The sequence below is a fragment of the Lipophrys pholis genome (genome assembly GCF_963383615.2).
Source record: "Lipophrys pholis genome assembly, chromosome: 7".
Classification (NCBI taxonomy): Eukaryota; Metazoa; Chordata; class Actinopteri; order Blenniiformes; family Blenniidae; genus Lipophrys; species Lipophrys pholis.
Genome location: NC_137638.1, coordinates 13,510,064 through 13,517,621, shown reverse-complemented (window position 1 = coordinate 13,517,621; position 7,558 = coordinate 13,510,064).

Genomic DNA, 7,558 nt, shown 5'->3' with positions numbered 1-7,558 from the left:
CGGAGAAGCGCCCTCATTCGCCAACTATCCACTCTGCTCTGAAGCGGACAGCCACAGCAAAAAGAAACCCACCGGAGGGGCTGAGAGCTGCCACGATCTCTCACAACAGCTACTGTTCACACCTTGCCGCTCATACAAACTCTGGATTCGGCTTTTTGTCTCTGGCAAGAAAGTCCAAGCAACTGTCATGGACATGGACAACTTCTCACTTCATCAATCAATAAGATAACCGTGTGCATACTTTTAATCATGCATGTATATTCTCTGAATGTATGTTTCAGCAACTTAAACATCTTAATGCAGTTTGAACTTAGGTATGTAGATATGAATGCATCATCATGGAATATTCTTCACTATACTTTGTTATACTGAGCAATTGTTTTTGTGTTATATTACTTTGAATGTCCAGCTGTTTTTTTTAACCAACATGTATAGTTGCAATGATTTTATACATTTCCCATGCTATTTTTACTACTTTCAGTTTATATATGAATCAATCAATCAATCAATCAACCAATCAATAAAATATCTTATTACAATATATCAGTGCACATAAGCTTTTCCTTATAATCACATGTCATATTACTGGTTTCTGTCCACTTACTACTGTAACCAGAGCTGGAAGTAATGAATTACGTTACTGTAACGAAGCAGTCTTAGCATTTTTGTGAAATGAATATGTAATTTCCCCATAATAGATTACAATGAACATCATATAATCTACTTTGCTACTGCGGAAATCATGCTTCAATTGAAAATTTGATGACATATTCTAACCTTTTGCGTGTTTGTAGTCAAAAGGTAACTTATTCTAATAGACAACTCCCAATAATATACATAGATCAGTGTCTGGGTGTATCTGAAAAGGGGGATTTAAATCATAGATATTCAGTATACTTACAGAGAGTCTCACCTGAATGCCTGCTATTGACGATGCAAAAGGGTGTGATTAAAAAGTAACTTAACACCACAGTTGAAAAAACGGATTTATTTTCATTTCTTGGTCAACAATCCTGATTATTATCTTAAATCAGGTATCAGTATTGATATCAAATAGGTTAGAAACGTGCCACACTGAAATAAAGAATCACTTCATCTTGTGTTGTTTGTTTTTTTGAAATCTATTCTCCACAAATAGGTTGAATAAACTTTTGATGGGTTGTCAAACAGGTTGAACATAGTGCAGTGAGGAGAAATAAAAATAAATGCATCTTCAATATGTTTAAAACGAATAACTTCAAAGTGTCCAAAGCTTCCAGACCTCTCAAAAAACTCCACGTTTCACTCTGTTAATGACTGAGGTTGGATCCTCGCAGCGGGCCGTGGTGGCTGGGAGAACTGCAGCCTGCTCACGTGGAGAGTCCATTGGAGAAGTGACGCCATGAGAGGCTCGCTCAGTGTTTCAACTGTCGGGGGGGGGGGGGGAGAGACCGCCCCGCACCCTCACCCCCCGGCACCCCCTGCATCCACCGGCCCCCACAGCCCAGGAAGGGACGCTCCGCCCTGACACGTGAGCGCAAAACACACCCAGCCTGCCCAAAGCTGCACTTTCTACCGTGCGTCAACTTTGAGGTTTTTTTTTTGTTTTTTTTGCGTGATTTCACTTCTAATCGATGTACATCCAGAGCAGGAGCATCCATCACTACAGACAAAATCAATGTCCTTATTAAAGCGCGCGGCGGCTGCAGTAATACTTTCTTTGTAAACCCTCTTCTTACAAGGAAAATGCGCACCTGCAAATTATGAGGTTAAGCCCTGCACAGGTTTCTTTATCATGTCAGTTCATTAGTTTTTTGTCCAAATGTCAAGTCAATTAAGAAGTATGTAGCTTCTACAGGTCAACACCCCATATCAGGGTTTGTTTTCGTGCCACTTTCCAGTAAATTAAATTAATTTTGAGCCACACAATGTGTTTAAACTTTAAATTGAAGATATTACAGCTTTTACATTTGTATAGCCTACAAAGATTATATGATGTAAAAAGTTGTTTTTCTTCTTGTCAATTTTCTTTATTCATTCCACAGTTTACATTCAGTAACAATATGCACAGTATATATTTTAGTGTAAGAAACAACAAATCATGGACACATAGGCAAATGAGTACAACAAAAGAACAAATAAAACACAAAACATGGATGTATAATCTAGTACCAACAAGTACATTCACTTATGGGGAGATCTTTGAGTATTTTGTCTAAGTTTTGGATTCCATTGGTTCAACAGTTTCTTTTTAAACATGTGTTTTAGTTTTTGGGCCAATTAATCTGGTTTCGCCATTTTCACTCTTTTAGCTTTTTAGATTAGTTTTTTTCACCTCATTCAGTCATTTCATGAGCAATTACAGCTGTTTTACATTTTCTTAAAAGCTTTTGTTTGGAAGTTGTTGCCAGTTTAGTCGTTTAACCTTTCACTATATGGTTTTCACGGTTTGAGAATTTTTTATAACTTAACTTCACACATCTCAATGTAAACCAGCAATCATGGCCATGAATAATTATTATTCTGTTCATATTGAATGAAACTATCTCCCATAAAAATGTTTTCCGTTGAAAACTAACATTATGTGAAGCAAAAGACACCATGCAGGCAACAAGTGTCATTTGTACTATTTAACATGCTGCGCTACAATCAGGCAAACACAGACAAATGCCCTGATAAAGGTGCTGACGGAGGTTGTGTCTGTACTCCCCCAGCCCCAGGTTTTTTTTCTTCCTGCTAATGCATCGATGCACTGTTGACATGATTTGTGACGCAATGGGAAAGAAATGGAATTGGCCTGTCTTGTATTGAGCTGAGCCGTCCTTGTATTTTTATATCCTCGTCCCCCTCTGGTTTACAAGATCTACAAGTTATGGCTCGGCTTTTTCCAGCTACTTCCAGTGCAGTACGCATTAAAAACACTTGATGAGACCCGAGGACTCCTCTCATACAAAATAAGCAGTACAAATTATGACTGATGACCAACACAGATGAATGAAGTGGAATGGAAATATATTTAACAAGGCTCACAGGTACTTTATACTATTGATCAGTTTGCTCAGTAATAATAACTTTGTTTACTCTTTTCATGTTCTTTTCATTTGAATCCATTTGCAAGTTCTTCTAAAGCACTTTGGACTGCCTTGTGTCTTAATGTTGCAATATAAAAAAAAAAAAACCCATGTATTGCCTGAAGCCAAAGGTAAAACCGTCTACTGAGCTTTGTTTTGCTTACCTGTGGCTTTAAATAGCAAGCAGAGAGAAAAATATTGGCAGACAGTTTGGAGGTAATAAATTGCCTGCATGTCCTTGTATTGGTGTGTTGTGTGACAGAAGACCCTGATTGGAGCAGTGTGGGGGCGTGAAGTAAATTAGTTCCTTTGTCCTGAAATCATGAGGACTTTCTGTACCACCAAGTGTAACAGCAGGACAATGCATCTGACCCACATAGCAAATGCCTCTGTCAACGTATAACTACTGCTGCTTTCAAGTGAACATCTTAAATGCACTGGAGCAACTGTAACTGTAATGTTTTCTAAATAATAATAACAAAATGAAATAACTGCCGTTTCCGAGATAGAGATATAGCTATAGATGGGATTGGGATCAAAGCCACACTGTGAGCTTGATTTTGTAAATGCATTCATATCTAAGGCTGCAAAATGCTGCAGATGAAGAACATTTTTGACAATTTTGCGAGGAAAGTCATGAATGAGGAAGGCATAATATTGATATTACAGCATTTTTCTTCTTTTTAAAAAAAAAAGACATTGCAAAGAATGTAAACTTCCACATGAAATGTTTCCCGAAAAAAATTTCAACATTTGGAGTTTTCCAAAATTTGAATGTGCTATCATTTTACTGATCTGACCCACTCAATGTCTAATTGGGCTGTATGAGGCTCATTGGACTGACACAGGGAGTATCATATCCATGGTCAATGGGACGTATGTTGAATACTTTAACAGCCACTTTCAAATGAAAGAATTTTTCTCTATGACTTTCACAGCATCCTAGCGCAGTCTTGGAAGTCACTCTAATGACCATGAAATTAAGTGCAACTGGATGAACTCATCAGGAGATCCAATTTGTTGTTCGTTTCCAAGTGAAAACTCTTATTACACAGTAAGAATTAATTGCACTTCACCCTTAATGCTTCCGTCTGAGCTTGGGGGCACAAAAAAACACTTTAGTTTGCTCAGGTGGATTTATATATTTATTTTTGTTAACGTTAAAGTCAATGAGATTTGTGCATTTGCACAGCCAGAAAACACAGCGAGCTACTCCAGCTAATTCAGAAGCAAACAATAAGGTACTAAGCTAATTTTACCATATTTGGAGACTACAAGTACAACAATTTTAATTGCTTAATCTACAATGAAGTATACAATTCTTATTGAATGTCAGCATAAGGAGCACAGTCGACTAATCTATCCAACATTAATGATTGAGGCGTGTCGACCGGTGCACATAGCCTCTAGGCATATACAAATGGCTGTGTCCAAACCAGTATTTCACGTGTTACTCCTTAATCAATATACATTGTGGACCATATAGCTTTCTCAGCAGTAAAATGAAAAAAAGTGATTTAATAAAATTAAAAAAACTGATGCTTTCCTCAGCACTGTTTTTCTTGATGCTGTTATAGACTATTGTCGCTGCTTCTTTGTCTCTTGAAGGTCTCTCGTTTTGTTCTGCTCAGTTCATAGTGGTATAGTGATGCGCAGTGATGCATTTTGGACACAGTCATGTAAATGCTGAAGCAAAACACAAATCTCCTTTTCAGTGTGTGAGACGTCCAAACCTCACTGCTTTTCCATCGAAAGGCGTCTTCAGAGAAAAACAGCCTGAATCAGATTGATGACGTTTATTAGTACATTTTGCTTGCTTCGGGGTCTATTAATGTGGAATTGCACATTCAGCTTTATTATCTTACGCTATTGAATTTGTGTCAGAATTATTTTCTTATTTTCTTCTGTATTATGTCTAGTGTGTTAATTGTTGGTACTTTCAGGATTTAGTTTATCTCCCAATGCTTTAATGCAAATAAACTAAATATGATTTAATCAGGGGCATTTTGATTTTGCTGGACAATAACACATTATTGAAATTGTGTTCCTTTGTTCCACCCTTTGTTGTGTTGTCAATACTTGCATCACAACACCAACAACGCTGTGTGATGTGTTATAGCTCATGTCATTTCAGCTGTTGCTGGTGTTTGACCATCCCAAGAGGCGTTTCAAGTTCCCCCCCAGCTGATTGCTGCTTTGGATGATTGTCTCACACCTAACCGAGCTGCTCCAGGCAACATAAGTCACAACCGCATTCTTGTAATTGGTTTTTGTGCACTCGCATGCCTTACAATAGCCTTGTACTTTGTATTTGGCTGTCTGATTTTATTTGACACATAATGTAAGAGTGCCCTTTGTGTCATCCCCCTCAAGTCACCTGTAATGCGTTTAGTGCAGTTTCCCATCGAAGTGTGGCCATCTACAATTATGTCAGCGCCTTGCTGCCTATTGGATTAGGATAAAAGAGAAGAGCTGGCTACAGGGAGGACACTTCAACATGTGCCTGCGCACACACACACACACACACACACACACACACACACACACACACACACACACACACACACACACACACACACACACACACACACACACACACACACACACACACACACACACACACACACACACACACACACACACACACACACACACACACATGCATGCACACATGCACAGAGAGAGAAAAAAAACAACAACAACAAATGCGAGGACAGATCACTGTGCTCCCGGTTAATATAGACCTGCTGATAAACCCAAAGAGACTCACAAATAATTCACTATTCATTCAGTACTCCAATGACCATAACCTGTCATATACATGACAGCAAGAGGTAAGTCTGATGGATGCAGTGAAGAGGGGAGGAAATTGAACTGAATTGGTAAGATTGCATGGGATGAGTGAGTATCAGCATGAAAGCCCCACCATGTGCAAAACAACACAATTAAGAGGGACGCTTAGCTTAATCAGCCAATGCATCATGCAAATTATGTTTTTTTTTTTTCTAGATCTACCTTAATCTTGGTTGTTGCCGTAGAATACAAATGAGTGACTTATCTTTAATGAAAAGAGGAAAGAGTGAGGCAGAAAGACAGTTGTGTATATGAAAAGAGAACAAGTAGAAGACAACGTATTTCATTCAGTTCGAGGGTTTATACAGTCTGTTTCATCATATTAACATCTTGGGTTTTTTTTTCAGAGTGCATCTATTCGTTTTATGCTATTTGTTCTATTTCGTATTTAAGTTCGGAAGTTATTGATGCCTGATCGCCGGCTCCAGTAAGATTATTATTTTTAAAGTGATTTCATATTCATTTCTTCACCACAGAACAATACAGACTTGAAAAAAACCTGAGGAAAGTTAAAACAATAAGAACAAAGAATTAATATTATGTGGCTTTTTGTGCATCAAGTCAATCTTTGAAGTTGTTTCAGCTGCTTTTTTTCCCATAACAATTTTAAATGTATCCTAATAGTTGTTTTTCTACAACATACACTTCCACTATTTAGTATCAGAACGAGCTGAAATCTCATTTTTGACGTTTGACTCCACATTCTGACATATCTGACCTTCTTTTTGCTGTTATGTACACAGTATTTTCAAAACATTTGCCCCGGTGGTTCTATATATATCTTATTAGCTGCATGGTCAGCTTCAGCTAGTCTCAAAATGTTACAGGCCACATGTGTCTGTAAGCTGTCAGTAGATAGTTCCTCCTGCATGACAGAAAATCTCAGCAGGGCCCCTTTCTGGGACAATAAGCAGCTGGAGGTCTGGTATTCATTCACCCTTTGAAAAACACGACATGAGACCCTCCCCCACCAAGCCCCCCAACCACCATTACGAAGGGATGTGTGCTAATGGTTCACAGTCTGCAGTCTAAATAAACAAACCTTGAAAACCCAGACAAGTTCCAACAGTGAAATGCAACACACCCTGACTGCAAAGTGCAAACTCAAACTGGCTTCCACAATGCACTTTTCTTTGCTCAACTTGCATACCCACAGTGTTAGTTTATCAGCTCTGCTCATTCATATCTGTATACGTTCAGACCAGCCACAAAACTCCCACGTTCATGCATACAGGCAGCACCAGTCACCAGTGTTCTACCTCCATTGGCTACATTAGGATCACAGAGTAATGACAGAGGAGTACACACTCTTATTTCCTGCATACCTGCCCTGACAACAGGTTCTCATGGTTTATGTGGTTTTCCTGATTAATTGTTGGACAGCTTGTGTAAGCATGGTCTCTCTCTCTCTCTCTCTCTCTCTCTCTCTCTCTCTCTCTCTCTCTCTCTCTCTCTCTCTCTCACGCGCACACACAGGCTCACTATTCCATCATTTTGCTAAAAATAAATTCAAACAAAGAAAAAAAAAAAAAGAGCCTCTCCCTCTCCTCTCCACCAGTATTCAGCTCGGCTTAATGCATCCAAATTGCAGTAATCATCGTCTTATTCTAAACTGTACGTGTATGAAAATGACAGTTGCGACTTCAGAACATTTT